This window comes from Pipra filicauda, unplaced genomic scaffold (assembly GCF_003945595.2).
Source record: "Pipra filicauda isolate LSUMZ 115617 unplaced genomic scaffold, ASM394559v2 scaffold183_size1465899_pilon, whole genome shotgun sequence".
NCBI lineage: Eukaryota > Metazoa > Chordata > Aves > Passeriformes > Pipridae > Pipra > Pipra filicauda.
In genome coordinates this window covers 1,208,892-1,232,885 of record NW_024104291.1, presented here as the reverse complement: position 1 = coordinate 1,232,885, position 23,994 = coordinate 1,208,892, and the positions used below count along the sequence as shown (strand labels likewise).

Below are 23,994 nucleotides of genomic sequence, written 5' to 3'. Positions count from 1 at the left end.
GAAGGAGAGGCAGCACCAGCAGGGCGAGTCATCAGGGGCAGCAGCGCTTCTGTCTTCCACTGTGCATGGAAATGCCCTAATCCACAGCTCTTCCATGCCTGCAGTCCGTGTTCTTGATGCTTTTGTTACCAGAGGGCTTAAAATTCATGATTGTTGGGAATAGCTGGCTCCATCCCGTATGTGTGTCACGGTGCATCTGCTCCTGCTGAGCATTACTTGAGCCTTATTCCGACATTGCCTCCAGGAGTTTTTTTCTTCAGGAACAAGATTTATAAATAGGTGTCAAAACCTGGCTCTTTGCTTGGGACCTGTTACCGGCTGTAAGGCTTGTACTTGATGTGGTAATTAAGTATGAGATATATGTGTGCGTGTGTGTAAGAACAATCGTAAAAGCTGTTTAGTTAGCCAAGATTTTAATTTTCACAGTGAAAGCAGGTATTGTAGTTGGGTGAAATGGCTGTGTCGGGCTCAGACGGAAGACTGTTTGTTTTCTTTGCTTGCAATTACTCTTTGTACAGTGGCTTACTGATGCCTTTCACTGAACTACCTCCCCCTTTTCTTTACCTGGAGTTTCCTGGTGTTGCGCACATTCACTGGCCAAGAAGGGAGCATCTTCCTGTTTGCTGCTCTAATACTTCTTTAGTGTGGGTGTGTTCATCTTGTTCGCAGCTTTTTAGGGTAAGGCTGGAAAAACTCCTTGTGGAACAGTTTGTGTGTGTGTCCAGTGGATGCTTGGAAATTGCTTTTCCCTGTGCACTTTCTGTGGATAAGTCAGAGAAGTGAAACTCATTTCTGCACAGAGAACAGAAGGTATGGTGGGAATTTAAATATGTCTGCGTACTGATTCTGTTTAAGTCTGGATTGCCTGTCTTGTGCCACGGGGAAGAATTTGTTCTCAGCTGTACTGTATAGCAAAGCTGGAGATTAAAACTGGAGGCTGATAAGACTTTTTTTTTTTTTTTAGCCTTTTTGAGTCCCGTGGGGAGGAACCAACATCTTTAAATGGGATGATATAACTACCATTCTTTGATTTGGAAATGAAAGCCAAAAATAAAATTGAAGAGCAAAATGCTCTTGTATCATGACAGCAAGAATGCTTTTACTGGTTTTAGGAAATATTATGTGCTCTGGATGTTGCTCAGAAAAAAAGAATAAGGAGAAGTGAGGCTTTTAGTTCATACTTTTCTGTGTATCATGGGGATATTGGAAGAAATAAGCGACAAGTTCAGTATAACTGCCACAAGTGAAAACGTATTTTTTGTTTATTGTGTTTATGACTGCCTTGCTTGCACTGAACTGAAAACTGATGCTGTCTCTTTTTGCCTGAGAGGTCAAAGAACTGCTTGATTATCCATTTCCAGGTCTGTGGAGGGAGACTTTTTCTCTCAGCTTTGACTCCAATGCATAAATTTCACCTAGTTTGCTAACTAGTGTTTTGTCTTTTTTGAATGTGAGTGAGCTGCAGTGTGGCTTCTTTCCTTCTTTCTCCTTTTTGTGCACCTGTCTCACTTCCTTGGTGTGGGAAGTTTTGTAGTTTCCAAAGCTAGTTGTTATGGTCCAGTTCCCTTACATTTGTAAGAGGGTACAGAACCACCTAGAGCTAAAATAGACTTTTCTCTGTAGCAAAATACAGAAGTGATCCAGAGCTCCACCCTTAAAGTGATCTGGTTTTACAGTTCATCCTGTCAACAGCAGATAACAGAAGCAAATAGACTTGTAAAGGAACTGATCGGTCTGGGTGAGGAGGTACAAGACATAGACTGAAACCAGGCAACTAAAAATGTCATATTTCTTTAAAGCCTAGGCAGGCACTAGCCCTTTTATTAGGTACAAGAATACCTCTTGTTGGCTTTTTACCTCTATGGGAAGGCAAAAGAATATTGTGTGCCAGAACTGTGTTGTGTGAAAGAGCCTTTTTCTATACCTGGCAAGGAACTGAACTGTTTTTCTCAGCCTGATGTCTTGGCCTGTATAGGAATTGGGGAGAATGTAAGCATGTTCTGCTTGATGCTGAGGGCTTGCTCTTATGGAGAAAATAGTCTGGTGTGTGACTCATGCACTTGTACAGCTCTGACCTGGGAGGAACTGCTTTGCGCCCCTGTTCCCAGAGGTGGGAATGGCTAGGTCCATTCCCTTTGGTGGCAGTGGAACTGGGGCTGTCAGCAGATGCTCACTGATGTGGCCTATAAGTCACTGGGATCAGATCTTCCCTTCTGAACTTAAGGCACATGGTGTTCTTTAGCAATGAATAGGTTAAAAGTACCTAATGCTGCTTGTGCTAACCAGGTTTTTACTCAAACTGAAGTTTGAGTTTGAAATTCTTGCTCTTGGGTGCAGCTGTGCACAGCATGTGTAGACATGGATGTTATGGCTGTGAGGGGTAACACTCACTGCTGCCAGTGATGATGACTGCTCCTGGCTTTGTGCAGGAGAGGGAGCTTACTTTTGTCCCATCCCTCCTCAGGCACATCCTCAGAGCTGGGGGTGGGAGTCTGGGTCCTCCGATGATCTGTCTCTTTTCCAGCATGGCAGTGGGGTGTGTGTCACAGTTTCAGGGCCCTTCATGGGTTTCACTTGATGAAAACATGGATGCTCAGAGCTGAACAAGTCTCCTCAGGCTTCCATTATGATCAGCAGAGAGAAAAAGGGCCTTTTAGGATGTGCTTTATATCATCCTCCAGTGGGTGTTTTCAAAATAGGTCAGAGAGGTGCAGTCTAAAAATGCTGATTCCTCCTGTAGTCACCCTGGTCTCCTCTGTCTCCCATGTGTTGTGTTATACATGGCAGCAGGTAGCTGAGAGGAGTTTCAGCTGCTCCCCTCACTGTGGGGATGCAGGCAAGTACCACTGCTAACAGATCCACCAGAAAAAGCACTGTAGTAGCATAGCTTTCACCAATTCCCTTCATTTTAGCACTTGTTTGTTGGGATGGGGAAGAGGAAATACACTAATCAGATAGCTTTTTTTTTTGTTTATTTCCGGGGGAATTTGAAGAAAAAGTTGAAGTTCAGTTCTGGTTTGTACACTAATATACATTTTCAGACTGGCAACCCAAGTGTTCCAGTTTCCACTTGTATACTATCAATCTTGTGCATATAGTCTGAGAAGCAGGTTAAACAATAACTTCCCTTCCATGGTTTCTTTCCTTCTTGCAATCTGTACTCTTTGGACCTGCTATATAGCTAGTTTGTTTTCCTCTTAAGCTGGTGCAACTGCCTTAAAGCCATTCTGTTTCCTCCTTCCTGCCGAGAATCAGTGAAGTAAAGTGATGGTGAATCCGGCATCCCTTTATCATCTTAGGGCTTAAAAAAAGGAGGAGGGAAAAAAGTTAATGGTGTAGAAAAATAGTCCTAATCTGGGAAAATCAGGACAAATCGTAAGACTGCAGAAGTAGTAGCTAAATGTACTTTCTGAAAAGAGGTAATTTCTACCAAAGTAGCCCTTTGTGATCTCAACTGCCATGTGAGAGACAGTGTGTGTAATATATCGTGACTGCCTTGAAGTGTACGACATCTAGCTGCAAACAGTTCCTTGATCTAGGTGGGGCTGTAGCTGTGGCACTACGAGGAAGTCAAGTGGCAAGTACATGCTGCAGGCAGGTGGGGCTTAAAGCCTTGTTTCATGCCTTTTCTTATTTCTTTTCCCATTAAGTTTGTCTACCTGTAACCTAAAAGGAAAATGGTGGAGCAAAATAAATGCTATTCATATTATGTGTGTTTTTGGGATGGAGGAGTCATACAGATTTACCTTAAGGCATTGTCTCCTGCTCTTAAGACCTTGATGCATGTAGTTACAGTGTGTCCGCCTGTGGATTACAGTTGATGCCGCTGGATGACTTTACAGATGGCAGCAGAGAGAAGGAAAATCAAATACGAAAGGTTACGATGCAGTTTGACAGACAGGCTTGCTAAGGTGTCACAGCACCACTTTGAGTTACTTTCTCTAAGCATCAGTAGGGCTTTGAACTATCAACTTAATGACTGTAATGGCGCACAAGTATTTTAGATGATGCTTCACTTAGAAGACAAAACCTGTCTCTCAGGGTTTATGTTGTATTCATGAAATAAGAGCTGAAGTGAGAAATATTTGTATTTGAACCAGGGACTTGTTTCAGGTGTTTTTTCTCCCCATTTACATATAGTGTAATGTGAAATACCTTATCACTTCTTTAGCATAAAGAAATTCCAAGATAGATTATTGTTTGTACCCACATAATCCCAAATGCACATTCTCTGCTGATCTGCTTGGCCACTTAACACAGGCTCTTCTGTAGAAAGAGTAGAGAAATGATTCCTTTTGTAAAACACTGATTTAATTTCCCCAGCTATCTGTAAGTGAACATTATGTGGTTTCACCAAGAAGTTTTACTTAAAGGCTTTGTGCTGGGATGATTCTATGATTTGCCTTTGGTAGATATTTCAAGAATGTCTTATTTCAGCCATGCTTTGGAGAGGCTAGAAGTCACAGCTGAAGGTGGAATTCATGTGTCTCCAGAGTTCAAACTTGTTTGGCATGAAGGAAAAGCTGATTTCCTTCAGCAGCAGAAGCGGGGAATATTCCAACCCCCCCTTTCCCAGTTCTGTATATACTACTGAAGCTGTTAGATTTATTCAGCTCAAGGCCGTGTGCTAAGCTCTGTGTAAGGTGCAGCATGTGTCTGAGGCTGTTACTGAGCTCTCTAACACCAGCATTGAGGTGGGGGGGGAAAATGAGGCCAGGCTCATAATATATCCGTTGCTTTCTTGTTTGTTAAACTGGTCACCTGAGTCCGAACTCCGGTGTCTCTTCACAGTAGAAGATAGATTTGTCAGGTAACAGCTGCAAAGACCAAGGAGTGCGAAGCACAAAGAGGGATTAGCAACAAATGGACACATCAGGATTTGAAATGCAGTATTTATTAGCTCATTAAAATTAATAAAACACTCAATTATAAAAGTCCCATTACATTTTGCAGTTCTTCTGGAAATAAAACAATTTATGTGTTCTTATCCTTTCAGGAATACCTCACTCAAGATGAATTTTAATGTCATTTTCCTTCTCGAACCACAGAATGTGTTAACTTTTAATGGACTCTAGGTTCGTCAGTGTTTTATTTAGTAAAGCTTTGTTTTTAATAGGCTACTGTTTTTAAGACACTGGAAGATGTAGTCATAGTATTATGTCCTAAAAGGTTGCTTGAAGAGAAAGTGATCCAAGTAAGTGTGTAATTGGACTAATGTTGCTGTAGGTAGGGTCAAAAATCAAAAAGCAGATACTGGCATACTGGCCAATTTTTAGCAAATCAGACAAGTCTGTTTCAAAACACAGCACACAGAGGGAAAACCCCTTGATTCAAGCTCAGGAACTGAAGGAAAAGTATGTGAAAGGGAATGTTGTTCCTAAAGGGCAAAAATGTCAAATTTTTCCTAATTCTTCAGAAATATGTATATGGCCTTTGTAATACATAAATGTGATTTTTCAGGCTACAGATCTAATTGCCTTGTGGAACTTAAAATGACTTGAAGCTAGATTTCCAGTGTGGCTTCTGTGCTTTATTAAGTATTGTGGTTTTTTATTTTTAATAATATCTTTAATAAAGGCTTTGCTTGAGAAGGTTTGAGTCACTTGACTCATGGCAATTCTCACTGAAATGAGAAATTGTTCTAGGAATATTCAGTTTCCATGCAAGAGAGAGGCTGGAGGAAGATAAAGTCCTAAAACGAAGATCCTGGAATGATTGTTAAGTGGAGGACACTTCTTATGGATGTGATCACTGCTATTTCTTTTTGCCACAGAAGTTTGATAGGATTTTCTTGCCACACTGCCCAGGAGCGCTAAATCTTCTTTTAACCACAAAATGCTAACCACAAGCTTATAATTCATTTTCCTGTTTTGCCCTGCCATTGTTCTCCTCCTCAGTCCTGCTCTGGAATAAGATGTGCATTCACCTTCAGTGTTGCTTCTCTGGCATTGTAATCACAGATCAGAGATGATAACAGAAAAACTTTGGGAGCCGAACTCAAAGGAGAGGCCTAGAAATGAATGGTGGTAATGCCACAGAACCCTTCATCAAAACCTTTCTTCATAATCCCCTCTCTGATAATCAAAGTCATTGGGAAGGTTCTTTGGTAAAATGTATACACGTTGTGGGTGTGTGTTAAGGTGTTTGATGCTTTCTGTTAAGCTCCAAGATTCTGGAGATGTGAAAGCTATGCAAAAATATGTGTCATATAAAAGAGACTTCTCCCACTCCTATCTGTAGAGTGAAATGACAGATTTTGATCCAAATGTGCCTCGAAGACTTAAATAATGAGATTTAGGCATGCAGAGGCTTTCGTTTGAGTCTCTAGTTCCTAATTTTGGGTGAGGAAGTGAGGGTATCTACTACATCCTAACAATAAGTTACTACCATTATAACTTCATTTTCTAGAATCACTGAAATCTTCACTGAGTAGCCTTAAAGAAAGCCAGAGAAGTGAGGGGAAGAAGGAGAGGGAACTGCAGCACCACTGAGAAGTATTGTCTCACAGTTATGTTAATCTAGTACAAAAATCTATATTTTAATTTCTAACTCATCAAATTTCTTGTTGTTGCATCAGCCTATGTGTCTTGGTAATAAAGTGTCTGGGAAAAATTGCAGTCTCTTACATTTGTGTGTGCTATAAATTCTTCTATGCAATTTTGACTCCCTTGGTAACAGAGAATGAGTAAAAATGCCATACCAAATTCACAAAAAGCAGCAGGAGTCTCATCCACTACCTTAGGATGTGCCAAAAGACTCTGCAAAAGTGAAACTGGAAGTACTTTTCCAGGCCTGCTTTAATCTCTTAGTTATGTTCCTAAACCAGATTTTGAAGAGTATGAATAAAATTAAACCGACACTTTATCTTGATGAAGTTGTAATCTCCGGACTAGTGTCTCTTTTGCCATTTCTGGGAGCCCTGACAACCAAACTGAACTTAACTTGGACTGTGTGTGGGGGAACTAACTTCTGTATTCTTCCTGTTTGTTTGGTTTCTTTTCTCTGTTTCCATTCCCCGGTTATATCTCTTAAAGCCTTGTTTGTTAGTTTGTTTGTTTTCCTTCTGCCTTTCTACAGAAACCTTGTTCATCGGCCTATCTTTACTTTCCCTGGCTGCTCCTAAGACTGATGAGAAACAGAGTACTCATACTTCTGTGATCCTGAAGATACTGGGCAAACACAGATGAATAGCAGGGAGGTAAAATATTTTGTCCTCCACCCCAGTAAGAAGTGTCTTCTTCAGGGCTTGGGAGGAGGATGAAGATTGAGTAGGGTAAGAAACCTTACATGCATTGGCTTCTTCTATCAAGCAGGTAGTTTTGGTAATGAGATATTTGGAAATATTTAAATGTGTAGATCTCCTTTAGAAAGATTGAGGAGGTGAGGGTAGGACTGGGAATGACGGAAGTGGGACTTCAGAAGAGAAAGCAAACAACTCCAGATTCCTTCAGGGCTCTGCTGCAAGCCAGAAAGTAGAACACAACAGTATATTTCCCTGTGTAGGCTGCCTTTAGATGGAGGCAGACGGTCACAGGCGGTGTTTGAATTCTAGGTTCAATAAAGGCACATCCTTCAGTTAGAGGAGGCAAAACAGTGTCACTTGTTAGAATTCAAAATCAGTCTCTAAATGCCTCAATGACTTGTCATCAAGTGACTCACCACGCTGTCATAGTAGGGCTTCTGGCTTTCACATCTAAGTTATATTTGCTGAAACAGTGTCCTGCCAGCTCATATTAACAGTCCTCCCTCCCAGTCTTGTCTCCAGTTTACTCATGGTGGAGAGGGGATTTGGGGGGGACGGGGCAGGAGATGGCTGCAAGGGTAGATCAGAAATCTCATTACCTTGTAGACTTCAGAGTGCCGGCTTTTTCATTTGTTTTGTGTGTCTCTGAGACAAGTCCTTGAGTTGCAAAAGAAAAACATTCAGAAATGATGAGCTGGAAGAATTTGTAAGAATTTAGTCATTTACTGGGTTTGACCAAAAATGTCTTTTCTTGTGTGTCTTCTTTTAAAGTTATTTGCTACTTTGGAAAAATGTCAACGCTGAGATGATCTCAGCTTGATTTCCTTTATCTTCTGTGCTTCATTAGGGGATCATCAGGATAATTTCTTTTCTTTCTTTAATTCACATTATCAATTTTATTCTAGATGACCTTTGTTTTTTTAAGAGCCAATCCTTTCTTACACTAGGTACATCCAATGGGAGCCTTTCCTGCCTTCTGATCCAGTATTTATTCATCCTGGGACCTAGTCCAAACGCCACCAACAATGTTTGTGTGGGCTTTTTTTGTCTGTTTTAGAAACATTTCGTCACATGCTGACATGCGGCAGCGTGAAATGGGTAAATGTGCAGTTCAGGATGTAACGGTCGTGGAGATGAAAGGAATCTTACTGGAGCAGCAGAATCTTACCTGGCTAACTGCATTTAACATCATACCTGCTTCTGTTATCAAGCTTTAAATTTAGTATTACAGTGGATACCGTGTGTTTCTGATGATGTTCAGTTGCTCTTTGAATCCCACCCTGTTATTTTGGCTCATATTGAGGAGCAGTGACTTCAATAAGATGATCTCATCCAATGTGTGGTGTAGTTGTGTTTGTTTTTGAAGGCCTGAGATTCTGTTCCATCTGCACTTCCTGTAGCTATAGGTAAATCATCTGAAGTCCGATAGGATGAGCATGTGTGATCTCTGTGGTCTGTCTTCCTCCTTTTTCATGAATTCATGCGCTTCCCTTCTGTAGTGGGGCTCTTGTGAGCCTTGTTATTCTTTTCAACGGGTGTGAATGAGGTGAGCAGTGAAAGGCTTCTCTATAAAGCATAACCTGTGCTAGTTTCAGCATAAAGACTGTTTGACCACTCTACGAGGGCTCTGATCCTAAATTCCTAATGAACTAACTACAAATTTGCGAGGAAAGAATCTGTGGTTGACTTAGCATTCTTCTTGACTAACAGATGAGAAGCTTGTGTTTTGCTTTTTTTTCTCAAAACCAACCCCCCCCCCCAAACTATAAAGCAAGGATGTGGCTGTTGGCAGCTGTTTTCCTTTTGATGTGGTCAGCTCAAAATTAACATTAAAAGTATAATTCTGAACTTGCATTTTCTTGGAGACTGAATGCATGATGAAAGGACAGGAGGGATCTCTCTCCACCTGCTGGGAGTGTGCTCTTCGCTTGAGTCTTTTAGAAGCTGTGATTGGAGGATGAAGCTTGACACAGCTGAGCTCATCGTGGCACACAGCCATCCAAAGGCGAGGGTGCTTTTCCTTTTCAGCGCTTGGCTGTGAGCTGACCTGGCAGGAAACTTTGCAAAGCAGTGTGAGTGAAGGTAGCTGTGGTGTAGTATTAAAGATCACGGAGGTGCCTGCAGGTTTGAAAGCTGGAGGCAAGGGTTGTAAGACATATGGTGAGATCTAGTGGCTTCTCAGAATTGGCCCTCAAGTAAGTGCCTTTTTACTCTGTCATTGTGGTACCCGCTGTATACAGCTTTTTTTTTAAATTATTTTGTTCTTACATTCCTCTGTCCCCAAGTTCTCTGAACCTCTAGCACCTGCTCAGTCAGCTCCTGCTAGATATGCTCCTGTATATCTGAAAGTCCTTGGTACAGAATGGATTTTATAGAATCATAGAACCATAGAATAGTTTAGGTTGGAAGGGACCTTAAAGATCATCTTGTTCCAACCCCCCTGCCATGGGCAGGGAACCTTCCATTAGACCAGCTTACTCAAAGCCTCATCCAGCCTGGCCTTGAACACTTCCAGGCGTGGGGAGTTCACAACCTCTCTGGGCAACCTGTTTCAGTTCCTCAGCACCCTCCTAGTAAAGAATTTCTTCCTAGTATCTAGTGCAAACCTACCCTCCTTCAGCTTAAGGCCTTTCCCCCTTGTCTTATCCCTACATGGCTTGCGAAAAGTCCCTCTCCAGTCTTTCTGTAGGCTTCCTTTAGGTACTGAAAGGAACTCTAAGGTTTCCCCAGAGCCTTCTTTTCTCCAGGCCAAAGAGCTTCAATTCTCTTAGCCTGTCGATTTTGACTCCTCTCTAGCTGGTTCTCTGTCTTTAGTAAATGTATTTGGGAGAAGGAGCCTGACAAAAAATGACAACATATATGTCTCCCCGCTCCTGTTATTGTGTTACTCTGTATTCTTTGATTCTTTATAGAGGCATAATGCTTGTAATCCCTGCCATGCTGTAGGGACTTCCATGCTTTGCCAAGTAGGTTCATTTGTTAGTGTAACAGAGCACTTTTGGGATTTTCCCATCACCAGCTGCATAATGTCTTGCGTTGTGTAACTGTTATATATATTTTTGAATCTTGAAAAGATGGTTCAGAATAGAAAGAATGTTTTCCCCAGCAGGTTATAAGCTGGGCCCAAACTTCTTACTGGTGTCCAGCTGGAACTATAGTTTTGATCCAAGACAGAATTAAGTTGGTTCTGCTGCCAGTCGCACGAACTTTATTAAATAATCATCTCTTATACGAATGTTTAGTGGCTTTTTCATGGAGGTGCTGAGATTCCTTGTCACTTTCCACCTAAACACTGCCCATAAAGGCTTATAGTGAGCTGTGATGGAAACAAAGTATGCTTAGCTCTGCCATGTGGTTGTCAAGGGCAAACAGAGAAGCAGTAGGCACAGGGGGGAAAAGGTAAACACATTTCTTGTATAGCAAATGTCACTTTATTTCTGAATACCCTGAAATATATACAGAAGGACTTCGGCAACATCTGTGCCTCAGAATTCATAGCCAAGATAAAAACAAAACTTTCATCTGGCAGGAACTGTGCAGCAGGTATTTGGTAAGATCTGCTGGGCATGAAAGAACAAAAAAAAATTGTGGAGGTTTTTTTCTTCTTTTTTTTTTTCCTTTTTTTTTTTTCTTCCTCTTCTTTTTTCTTTTTCCTCCCTCCTAACCAGGGGACATAACTCTTAGTAGCCTATGGGTTTCAGTGGGAACATTCAGGGACTGTCTTAGCAGCACTTGAGAGCCTAACCTTGAGAACAAAAGTAGTGTTTCATGTGGTTACGTACTGAAAGATGTGGGTAGGCATCTAGTGGGAATCCAGAAAGCGCGTGGGCGCTTGATTCCCTCGGAAACTGTTGGGATTTGGCACCTAAGCTGGTAAAGTATTTTTAAAAACTCTTAAATATCTTTCTGAAAATTGGGTCTGATGTTGCTAATCAGTGTGAGGGGTGGGGGGGGATTTTTTTTTCTGATGTAATGGTGCCTTTGATCTTTGTTACTTTCTAGCAGATAAACAGGAGGAAATTAAAGGAAAGCAACACAAGTGACTTTGGGATTGGAGGGATTGACGTAAAAGGAAGATAAAAGCTATATACTGGTGTAGTTTTTATAAAATGAGGAGGAGGGCAGGACTGCTATGGGTTTCTGAAGGGTATAAATGCCAAAGAATGGAGAGTGTGGAAGAAGGAAACTGTTGGAATCTCCACCCTTGAAGTGCCTGTACAGGCAGGCAGCTTCACATACAGCCTCATCCAAAAGGAGCATTTTTATTGAATCTCGTGAGTGTCACAGGGACGTGCTGGTGAGGGACAGAAACACTTTGTGTGGCAGCAAGGAAGATACCTGCTTTAGTACTTCAGTCAGGGTAGAACATTAAGATCTGCAGTTTTTTGCAACTTGGACTGTGTGACATCTATCAATGTCATCATGCTGCTCAAAAGTTACTTTACATTTGTGCCAGCCTTTCTGGTCAGGAAGAGCCCAAACAGAAACTCTGCTTTAGGCCTTGATAGCTCCTGTCCCAAACTTGCATTGTTACTGCTTGAATCTCCATCCTTTGTTACAGCTGGCTGCCATGATGACACAGTTAAATCTCACTGATCTCTGGTGGTATCTGAAACCTTCACCAGGAAGAAAAAGCAGGGTGACAGCTGTGCCAGGGCACAGGCTGGTGTGAGTGGGACAGCAGGTAGGCACAACAGTCTGTCTTGGGACTGCTGTTCTGAGATGTTAGGACATCACTTTTTATAACCACTTATTTTATGTCCTCATAAATACTATATACATGGGGATATAATCCATTAAGATTAGGGTATCTTGGGGAGTGTTTGATGTCAAAGGTGTAAAAAAATTACTTAGACTTGATGAGGCATTAGCAGAGAATATCAAGTCTTAACTGCTGGAGGTATTGGGGACGTTCTCATGTCAAGTGTACTTTTTGTAACCAACAGATTGAGAAACTAATTTGAGATGATAAATACAAAAGGAAAGTTAGACCAAATAGATAAATGTTAATAAGTCACCAGAGCTGGATGGCATTCAGCCGAGAGTCCTGAGGAGCTTGAATGTGAAACTGCAGAACTGCTGGCCAAACTGTATAGTTTACCACTACAGATGGCTGCTGTGCCAGAGGACTGGGGAGCTGCCAATGTGATTCCCATCTATAAAAAAGGCTCTAGAGGGAATCCTGGGAACAGTATGCCAGAGTGTCATGCTACCAGGAATGGTCTGTAATAAGGATCTCTGAATCCGCAGGTAAATGTTAACTGTTGGGAAAGAGTTAGTGTGGCTTCTGAAAATGAAAATCCTGCTGCCCAATCCCATGAAGTTCTGTGGGGTGTCAGTAAGAAAGGGTTCAATGGATGTAATGTATTTGGATTTTCAGAAAACTTCTGTCAAGATCTTAAGATCCTAGAAGTTTGGAGGAAAGGCTGTTTTATGGTTTGAAAGCCACATGAATAACAGGAAGTAAAAAATTGGGGTTGATTTCACTTTTTAGTGTGGAGAGGGAAACATTACTGGAGCAGCAACTAAAAGAGCCACCATCCTCATCAGGAAAGGGATGAACAGTATAATTTTGCTTTGGTGCAAATGCTTGATGCACCCATATCTTGATGATGATGTGCAGCTTTGGTCTCCACATCTCTTGCAGGCACTGTGGCATTGCAGAAAGGCAGCTAAAAGGGTCAAAGAAATGGGCTGCCTTCCAAGAAGAAGCTAAAATTGTTGACTCTTCCTCGTGGAAAGGAGGGGAGGAACACAGATTAGGTTTTTTTTTACCTGAAGTCAGCAGGTAAAGCTGAGTATGAGACATCCATCAGCTCTCATACTATTACAACCAGGGATCCATCCATCAGCTCTCATGCTATTACAACTCTTGTTTAATAGATAGGCTTAGATAAGATAGGCTTAGATTTTAAAATAGATGAAAGACCATACTAGTGCTGTGAAGAAGTGGTTATTGTAGCCTCTGAATAGGTGGAATTTGGTGACAGGCTTTCAAGTGCTCACCCATGCAGGGCAAATCCAGCTTGCACTTTGCAAGACTCTTGCCTTTGCAAGAGTCTCTGTGTGACCCTTCCTTTCCTCAGGGCTCTCTTCTGCAGCTTTTCATAGGAAGCAATTATCCAGGTGGCTGGCAAGTGTTCGACACTCCCTTGTGTGCACAATGAGATATTTTTTTTTTTAATTATAAGTGACTTATCCCTCATAGAAGTAATTTTTTTTAATGCTGCCTTCAGCAGGGTGTGCATGTGAACTTTATTTTAATTAAGGGTGAGGAATCTTTTTTACATAACTATATCCTAGATTCTCATGAGAGAGTGAAAACAGCCCTGAGGGACTGATGAAGAGGCCAGCAAAATCAGTTGCCTCACCGATGGGAGGCCTGATTCTGATCTCTTTTAGGTTCTGTCTACATGTGGGACTTGTTCCAGGCTGGCTGACAGCCAGAGGAATTGAACCAATGCAAAGGCACTGCCTCCTCACAGCTTTGTTTTGGGCCACTAATTTGTGGTTCTGGGCAGATACAGGGGTGGCTGTTGCAGCTCTGTCTGAGGTTGTTGTCCCTGTAGTGGGTATGGCCAACTGGGATGTGAATCTGCTTCCAAGCCCTTTCAGCCATGCCCTGTTGCTGGCTCAGACAACTTCTGCCACTGTGCCTGGTACCAGGATATTATTTTGCAACACTCAATTCACCCATCTCCATGAAGTAGGGGAGCCTGTTGTAATGAAAATGTAGTCCCCACCAGCCAGATGAGTTGCTAATTTAATACTACTAATAATGTATTTATATACTATGTTTATTACTACTAGTAATACATTAATACATTTAATACCAATGGAATTTGGTCAGGGTGGTTCTCTGAATCTTTGGGAAAGAAAACAAGTAGCACTGGAAGTCACAAACGAATGCTGTCAACTAAAATTTTATTTCAGTTGTAAAACCTGGAAGGGACAGGGAGCAGATGAGTAAAATGTTTCTGTGCCATTAGTGAGGGAAAATCCAGGGTGTGTGCGTGGCCTTTGCTTGTTTATTTTTCTCTTAAGAAGAAAGAAGTGATAAAGGTGTTAAAATTCAATTGTTGCAGTACTGGAAGCGTGGCATACAAATAAAAGAAGATCTCTTTTACTGCGTGCAAAAAGAAATATGAAAAACAAACCACAAACTCTGTAAAGAGGCTAATGAAGTTTGTGAGTCAGACCTGGTATGTCGTTAGCATCCGCTGCTTGTTTGCCGTGACTGAGGAGACCATCCCTTTCAGAAAGTCTCACATACTGGAGATAGTTTTACTACCTGTTATCCGAACCTCTGTGGTGCTGAAGAAGCTGAACTGCTGACACACAGCACAGTTGTGACCTTGGAGTGAACTGCTGAACCTGGTGGTGGCTAGCAATTATTTTTTCTGAAGCCAAAAGCCTAGAGAGGTTTGGCATGTCTGCCCTTCAGAGGGCAGATACCTTTCCTTTTTACTGTGTTAAGTCAGGCAAACACTGATGACACTCCATGAGGGCTATGTTGCTTTTGTTCTGTTTCTGCTTCTGCCCCGAGAGCTGTCTCTATAGAGTGTCTAGAAATTTGGCTGCTCTTATCAGAATAAGTAATCATCTTAGGTGAATCAAAGGAGGGCTTTGATGCTTAACTCTTAATGTTTTATTGAAATGGTAGTTCATGCTATCAATTTGAAAAGTGTTTAGGATGTAAAATTGATGGGAAGTAATTGGTGATGCAGGGGCTTTGCAGCCCCAGATGGGCATCTGCCATCAGTCTCCTATAAAGGGTGTAAACACTTTGTAGGAGCAGATCAGCAAGGAGGTGGGGCAAAGATAAGCCTGTTGGAATAGATGTCCTTCAGCTGTTCAGCAGAGCATTGTAAATGAGTGCACTTTAGACAGAAAGGAATCTGATGGTCGTGTCACAGCTTGGATGTGCTGTGCTTTGGGCTGATTTTGTAGCTTGGAGCATGTGCTTCAAGTGGAGATCGACTTGCCAGATGCAGCCTGGATGAATCAGTTAGATTGAGGGCAGTGGGAAACAAGGTCAGTGTCAGTCATGTCAATCTGAAAGAATGTGCTGAAGGCTTTAAGCACCTCAGAGTGCAGAAACTATAGAGAAATTTCTGATGGTGAAATGTTTTTTTTAGAGAGTGAGGCCTGAACATTTCTATCATCTTAACAGGACAAGAGGAAGCGACCTCAAAAGATGTGTCAGGGGAGGTTTAGATTAGATATTAGGAATATTTTTTTCCATGGAGAGGGTTGTAAAGCATTGGAACCACTACCTAGGGAAGTGGTGGAATCACCATCCCCAGGAGTGTTCAAAAAATTTGGATATGGCACTTGAGGACATGGTTTAATTGTGAATAATGCGGTGGTGCTGGGTTGATGGTTTGACTTGATGATCTTAAAGGCCTTTTCCAACTTTACTGATTCTGTGATTCTGTGAAATGGAAATCCCATTCCTGGCATACGTGGTCAGAACAAGAACACTAAGCTGTGCCAGGAGCAGTAATCCAGATCTCTGCTTCGTGCCTCTGGTGCCTATAGGGAGTAGGGTAAAGTGTTGTAATCACTTGGTAGCTTGAACCAGGAACAAACCTGCAAGGCTCGTTCAGGTGGAAAGGAAAAAGATAGTGAGCAGTGACAACGTCCCTGATTGGAGAAGTTGCACAGGAGATGGATAAGGATGGCAGAGCGGTGCCAGTTCCTCCTGCTCTCTGAGCTCTTTCCATTCTGAGCGTGGTACCAGCCCCAGCAGCTTCTGCCTGGCAGCCTGCCCCAGCGGCAGATCCCTGCTCTGTGCCTTGCTCTGGATTGCTTGCAAAATTAGCAGGGGGTTGAGGGTGGAAACAGAAAATGCAGAACCGCAGCAGAACAGAAGTCTGGAAACCCACAGGAGGTGTTTCTCCACTGCTGTAAACTTGTGTGACCTTTCTCAGCTCCCTTCAAGTGTGTCCTCAGTTTATACAAGGGTATTGTGCACTTTCAGGTGTCCTGTGTTACCCAGCAGATGTTTTTCCTTCCCACAGATCAGTAATCTTTTATCACTGAGTAGTGTTTTATGGAGGAATGGTTTTCTGTGCACTGCTTAAAATTCAGAAAAAATCCTGAAATTTTGTGAGCCTCTAGTGGAGGCAGAGTTGGCCAAGGGGGTGGGGGAATGAGGAGTATTATCCTTTTCTGCAGAAACTTGTGCTCATTTTCCCTTCCAAAACAGTTTCAGGCTGTTTCTTTATACCAAGCCTTCGTTAATTCATCTTACAGTGAAACAGCAGATAGTTGGTTCTTTTTGAAAGCTGCACAGATTAGAAGATGCTTCAATATATAAGCCATAAACACTGAAATAAGAACATCCTAAGGAATAATATGAAGCGAGATACTTTCTGGGACTGCTACGCAGCTGCAAAGTGATGGGTGAAGTCAGATTTTGCCTACACAGATCTCCTAAGCCTCAGTTCTTTGAGTTTTACTTTGCTTGCTTTGGCTTCTGAGACAGCCAGTGTCTGGAGCTGAGGCACTCTGGTACTTTGCTTAGTGTCCCCAAAAGACCTGCAAACTTAGCCAAGGTTTTGGGCTTGAGAGGGATGAGCTGCGTAGCTTGAATTGCAACTGGGTGCCTCTAGTTCTGTGAGGCTGTAATGACTGCAACCTTTTGAAACCTTGTTCAAACTGTTTTTGTTGCACTCAGACAGGAATGTTATGTTCTTTGTTCTGCCTCCTAAAAGGCAAACCTTTTTGTGTAGGCCACTTGGCGGCTTTTATAGTTTGATATATATGGGTCAGGGGAGGAAGCAGACAGACTAGTGGATGTTTTCAGGCTGCTGAAAAGGTCCTTTTCAGTACATGAAGTGAGTTTTAAGATCTCAGCTGAATTTTTGCAAATAACCTCTGTCTTGTTTAAGAACAGAAATAAGCCCCCAAATTTGAATTCCTTCCAACTTCCTTGCACACAAGTAAGCAGGCTGACTCTTCTCTGAGACGGACCTGTATGGTAAAGGGTTACATGTTTAATTCTGAACCTCTCCTTCTCCTGAAAGGAAGCATGCAATATCTCAGCTACCATTACTGAAATTTCATTGTTTTTCAAGCAGAGTAAAAGTGTGCATTCAGTAGTTAAAATGAAGGTAAAGGTTTGCCGTGGCTAGGCTTTGCGAATGAAGGTTTGGGAGGTTTGCATTGCCTCTTGAAACCATTGAAGGGGTCTTCCTGGTGCCTGTACACCTTTAGGTACGTGTCTTCACAGAATCATAGACTGATTGGGATTGGAAGGGAACTCTAGAGATCATCTGACCCAACCCACTGTGCTCAAGCAAAGCTACCCATTGCCAGATGCTCAGGACAGTGCTCAGACAGCTTTTGAGTATCTCCAAAGATGATGACTCCACCAACTTTCTGGGTAACCTGTGCCAGTGCTTGGTTACCCTCACAGTAAAAAAGTGTTTCCTGATGTTCAGAGGGACGGTCCTGTGTTTCAGTTCATGCCCATGGCCTCTGGTCCTATCACTAGGCACCACTGACAAGAACCTGAAAGTATTTATGTACACTGATGAGATCTCCCTGAGCCTTCTCTCAGCTTAACAGTTCCAGCTCTGTCAACCTTTCATCATAGAAAAGATGCTCCAGTCCCCTCAGCATCTTCGCGGTCCTTTGCTGGACTATCTCTGGTCCTTCTTTTTTAACTTCTTTTCCTCTCTCCATTGCCTGCTGACTTCAGCCCTCAATTAGTGCAAGAGGCTGTACACTTGCATGACAAGCCTGTTGTGAGCTTTGCTTTCAACTTAAAGCCTACAGGTAAAGTGGCTTTAAAGCCAAGACACCTCTTTTGCAAAGGTTCTCCTGCTGTATGATGCTTCTTCTGAGGTGGTGGTGTCATACACGTACACAATTTGGTGTGTGTCTCCTGTGCAGTGCATTTTCTGTTTATGCCTGGCTGAGGAAGGGAGTCTGCCACAAGGACTGACTGTGCAGCTTCAGCTCTAACTGCCTTAAGTCACACTATTTACTTTGGAAATTACAGTTTCAATTGCTGCTGATAACCCAGCTGATTGTTATGTTATACATTTAGCACTGTTTTTTTAGTTCTTTCCTTAATTACTTATGTAAATAGTTTTAGAAGACTTAGCATTAATTTTGGAGAAGCTGGCATATCAAAGGCTGTGAGGCTAGCAGCAGGTGCTGTAAGTAATCACTCTTCTAAATTAAGCAACGCTTTCGGAGACAGTAGGTTAATTTCTGGGTAAGTAGCCTGCATACAGATTCTTGGAATCAGCTGGATTGTGACCCAGCAAGTGACTCAAGGCTTTGTATAGGTTTAACTACATGAAATATCTCACTGAAGCCCCTAATTTTTAGAGGAAACTGGGGCTGTGCTTGAACATCTGTTGAAATCATGCTATCGCATTGAAATCTCTGTCACCTGGGTGTGTGCTTGTCTTTGTAGCTCAGTCTTTGCTACCATTGAGGATGTATTTGGAGCGTGGGCAGTATCATGGTTTAATCATGTCAAGCTGCCTGGAGCTCAGGGTATGTATCATAGAATCATAGAGTGGTTTGTGTTGGAAAGACCTTAAAGATCATCTCGTTCCAACCCCCCTGCTGTGGGCAGGGACACCTTCCATTAGAGCAGATTGCTCAAAGCCCCATCCTACCTTGCCTTTAATAGTGCCAGGGATGGGGCATCCAAAGTCTCTTTGAGCAACCTGTTCCAGTGTGTCACCACATTCACAATAAAAAATTTCTTCCCGGTACCAAATCTAAACCTGCCCTCTTTCAGTTTGAAGCAATTCCCTCTTGTCCTATCACTACATGCCCTTGTAAACAGTTCCTCTCCAGACTGCTCTTAGGCACCATTCAGGTCCTGAAAGGCCACAGTGTATGTGAGTGGCTCATGTTTATGCCAAGGTCTGAGCTGCTGTGGGCTTCTCTAACTAGTACAAGAGCAAGCAAAGTAGCCTTAAGAGCTACTCAATGGCTTGAGTGCCATTTCTTTCTCCACCTTTGTGTGCGTGAGTGGATTTCTGCAAAAATATTTCCTCTGATATCGCTAATGGAGTTCTCTTGGGATCTGTGAGCAGAAACTGTTGGCCTGTGGGACACATTCTGCTCAAGTGATGCCTGTTGCTTTTGCATTGTCACAGCTCTGGCCAGCAGTGTTCTTGCCCAAGGCTTGGAGGTCACCTGCAGAAGTGTGACCCGCTCTTCAGAAACTGCTCCAAGCCCATGAGGCTGATGAGGTCAGTGGCGTATGTGACTTGAAAACTTGAATTATTTTTATAGACTCTGCAGGGCTCTGGGAAAATTAATCTTAATTTCTGTCACTACATAGAGCATGACTTTGGAGCACTTCATCTGACTTGTAGAATAGAAAGGTTCTTACAGACCTGAGCTGTCTTTAAAACCTGTCTTCCCATGTGAGGATCGTGCCAAAAAGTAAGGGAAAAGGGGAAATTTCTACTTACAGGAAATCCCATGCAAAGTGGAATAGAGCAGAAATAATGCCCTTCTCCAAGGATTCAAGAAGGGAGAGAACTTCAGAGAGCTAGAGACAAAATGGGTTTTTGGCAACTCCAGGTGACTGTAGTCTGGGACTTGCAGAGCCTGTGGATGTTCAACCTAGTTATCAAGCTGGTGCTTGGAATCCTATACCTGCTAAATAAATCTCAGGCCATTTTTCACACTCTTTACTTGATTTTTTTGCTATGGTCAATCATCTTCAGACCAAAACACTCTTAGGCTTGAAGCTCAGTGTTGAGATACAGCCTTTTCATGTTAAAAAAATTAATAATCCAAATGACAGGCTTCTGAAGGTTGAGCTCAGTTCTTAATTGGTTAAGAGGTCTGTAATCTCTTTAATTAAATCTCTTCTCACTTTCTAGATTAAAACTTTACTCATTTGTTACCTCTGCAGTCTTGAAGAGGCACAGTTCACATGTGCAGAGTCTAATAAACAATATTTTGCTATCTGCTCTATGATAGAAACAAGATATATAAGCAACTTAGTTTTTTGATAGCTTAGCTTTACTCTGAAACCTGAATTCTCATGTAGCTCTGTGAGCAAATAGTCCTCTTTAAGGGACATTGCAATTCTATGGGAATTGGGACAAAAATATCTTTTAAAAAAATGGTGAAGAGGAAATCATAGACACTGACTCCTCACTCTGGATTTTCTGATAGTCAACACCTTGGGGGTTCAGCAGGTGATCTGAATGCGTATTGATGCACTCAGAATCCTCTCAGTGTATTCTCTGGGATGCTGTGAGATGACTGCAAGGCTTGGAAATGGAGAGAGGAACATGGGGCAAGAGCTAGGTGGGCAGAGAGTTGGTGACAGAAACATGGTAATCTTGGGCAGCCTTTTCAGAAGCGGTCAGAATTTGAACTCTTTTAAATACTGTGGGGTAGGAGGAAGGGAAATCTTTTTTTGTAGATGATTTAGCTCTGTATGGGCTGAAAGATTGAAAGCATCAGGTAGTGCAGTGACTAGATACTCAACAAATGTCTTGAAGGCCAGCTTTCTGAATGGACTTCTGAAGAGAAGGCAGAGGACCAAACATTCTCTGCTCCGGATTTGTAGGTTTTGGGAGGTGTAGATAATGTAAGAATACTGCTTTTCATCTTTCTCACTGACTGCCTTAAACTCAGTCTGTCCAAATATTTTTTCCAGGCTGCATGAAAAATTTGTAATGCTTTCTGTTATCAAAAGCAGAACTTGAAGGAATCCTGTCCCTTACTAAAGATATGAACGCTTGGACATATTAATAAAACCAAAATAATACTCTACCAGTCTGCCCTGTGAAATTAAACATGTCAAGCAAATTGCTGAAACATTAGACTGAAACTTGGCAATTATGTTTGTGTGGCAATTTGATTCTGTTCTCCTAAAATACCTCTGGATAACATCCAACTGTAGCTCTGCTCTGATCCCAAGACTACCCTGCGGATGCCCTGAACACAGATATATAAGCAGCAAGCTCTGATCTGTGTAGTTGCTTCAAAAAATCTTGTTTGTTCTCAGAGGGCTTTCCATTTGGGAAAGGGCAACTGATACCATTCCAATTTTAACTCTGGAAGAGGAACGGAAAATAAAAAAAAAAGCTTTAGAGAAGCAAATTTTTGTCCAGACTGTGGAGCCAACTGGGTGTCTTATTCTGGCTTGTCAGGCTGCCTTCTCATCTGGGGCTCTTTCTGAGTGGTTGACAACTGCATTAACTCCATGAAAATAAAAGCACTTTTGGGTGTGGCCTATGAACAGTGGTCTCCCATGACCATCCTCAGCCACAGTTGTCTCAATGAGTGCCTTACTGACCCGTATAAATGCACCATCTCTTCTCTTTGTCCTTTCACAATCGTTGTTTGAAAAGCTTTCCTCTGCTTTTGCCTTAAAAATTACTTTTGAGGTGAAAGGTCCCTTTTATTTCATTGACTATAAAGGGTATGTGATAATTAGAGGATAGTTGCTGTGTTATCTGAGATACTGCAGTATTTCTGTAGGACAAAACCCTTCTCCAAGCAGGAGCAGTTCAACTTCTCTCACTCAAACCCCAAAGGCCACGGACAAGGAATTTCCTAAGTTTTCTGCTCAGCAGTGACAGTAGTATCTGTGTGGATGCTATTTATTGCACTGTAAATAACAGTTTAATGGACTTGCATGTGATAAAATGCTATTTTGTGCTAGTGTGTGGTTTTCAATAGTATGTCAGAGAATTATGCCTTTTAATTTGCATCATTCAAGAAAGCAATATTTTACAAATGTGATTATGATATCAAGGGTTTGTGAAGTGAAGGGCAGACAGGCTTTTGTTTGCTCTAAAGATTTCCTGTCTAGTGAATGTAAGTCATAAACATGACAACTATGGGACTTTTTTTTGCTGGTTTTTTTTCTCTCCTCCCCCCCACCTTGAGTCAGGCTTCTTTCCTTCTCCTGCATTTGGATCCTCTTAAAAATGATTAGTTTCAGGACAAAAGGCAAGCATACCAAGTAATCTGTGGAAGACTTGTCATTTGATAACTAAGTGCTGCTTTTAAAGTGAAACCTGTCTTGTCTTTTCAGCAATGTCTGCTTAGTGGTACTCTTGTTCCAAAATGAGTCATGTTTCAATCCTTGAAAGCCCCACTGTCCTTGACTATCTTTTAAACTTTTTTTTTTTTTAAATTTGTTTGGGTTATTTTCTTTTGGTTGTTGTCAGGGAGCTGCTGGGATAGCTGAAGAAGCTCTACTTCTTACCTATTGTATCCCAGTTGCTGCACTAATTATTTACAGGGTTACTATCTGACTTGCACTGTAGATGTTGATTCTGTTGTGTGAAAGCCCCTGGTGCCTCCAGGGATCCAAATAAAGGATCTTTTTAAGAGTTAGATGCCACAGACCCTATGCTGTTTGTGATAGCAGTGACTTCAGTTTGGGCAGGATCCACGCAGAGCAACAATACTGTATGAGCCTTTGGCTCATGGAATACATGAAGTGGTTGTTGCTTGGCTCCCCACAGAATAAAAGTCAGATTGGGTTGAACAGAGCTCATAGACATGTTTCCCCCAGGATTAATGCTCAGCTCTAGCATATACTTATCTGGTCAATAATTACCTATTAAGAGTGTGGAAAAGGGATGGGAAAGATCATCAACCAGTAGTACACTGGTTTCCTGAGCATTCATACCATTAGATTTGGACTCAAAGATGCTATGTGGGCAGCGATTGGCCTCTTGGACCTTGGTGGTTCCTGACTGTAAACCTGTCCACCTTTGTCCCAGGTCGTGCTGGAGATGACAGTAGTTATTTTAGGGCAGTTCCGGAGGAATCTGTGGGAAAAGATGAGGATTTAGGTAGTGCTGGAAAGAGGTTCTAGAAAAGCATCTGTCTTATACCTATCTACTCATGAGTAACAACAGAGAACCAAAGGTGGGGGATTATCGCACAAGTTAAGTGATGTCCTGGATGTAACTGCTGCATGACTTCTTTGCTTTTAAAAGTCAGGTTTGTTTGGCACTGAGTAGCTTTAGGAGAGGTGTTTTTAGCTGCTGTGCTTTTGAAATCAGCACGCTAAACCCCCTTGGAATTGCAAGAATATGTGCATATGCAGACAGGTATTGCTTAGATTCAATTGTTATAAAATACACCCTTGGAAACATCATCTGTGATGGTGTTGGCATGTCCCTCACATTTTGTGAATTTTCAGAAGCTGTCAGGTATTACTGTGTGGGAAGTGTTATAGGGCATTATGGGATAAATCCTGAAATCCTAATTTGGGCCAAACTCCCACTGTTTTCAGTGGGTGGCTTGCTGGCATTAAGACCAAGTACCCCTTAGCAATCGAAGGTGAACTTTATGTCTTTTTAAAGTCAAGTAGACTGAGACTTGGTGTCTATATCTTGTATTAGAGATCAAACCGCAGGATTGCAGCCCTTAAAATTTATACATGAGTTTAAGTTTGTGAACAAGAAGTTGGTTAACTAAAAACATATCTCATAACTGTTCTTTAGATTCTTCAGATGCTGATCTGGAAACAGAAATTAACTGGTGATTTAGAGCAGTGGATGAAGAAGACTCTCAATCTGTAGGAGAAACACTGATGTTCTGAAAACTCTGCTTTTCATAAATGGAGAAAATATTACCTCTTTTATTTAAAAACAAAAACATTAAGTTCTTTCAAAATATCAGCACAAATTTATTGAAACACTGTTTGCTCAGATAACTGGGGGTTTTTTTTGGTAGGAAAATGTTTCTGTGAAATGCCTGCAACTTTTGTCAGTATATTGCTTTCC

General features: G+C 41.9%; 1 protein-coding gene across 2 annotated transcripts in view; it reads left to right on the top strand.

Annotated features, from left to right (window-relative positions):
* The window catches only part of PAK1 (p21 (RAC1) activated kinase 1), a 78,359-nt gene that overhangs the window by 2,533 nt on the left and 51,832 nt on the right, over positions 1-23,994 (top strand). The gene's annotated exons all lie outside the window — the stretch shown is intronic.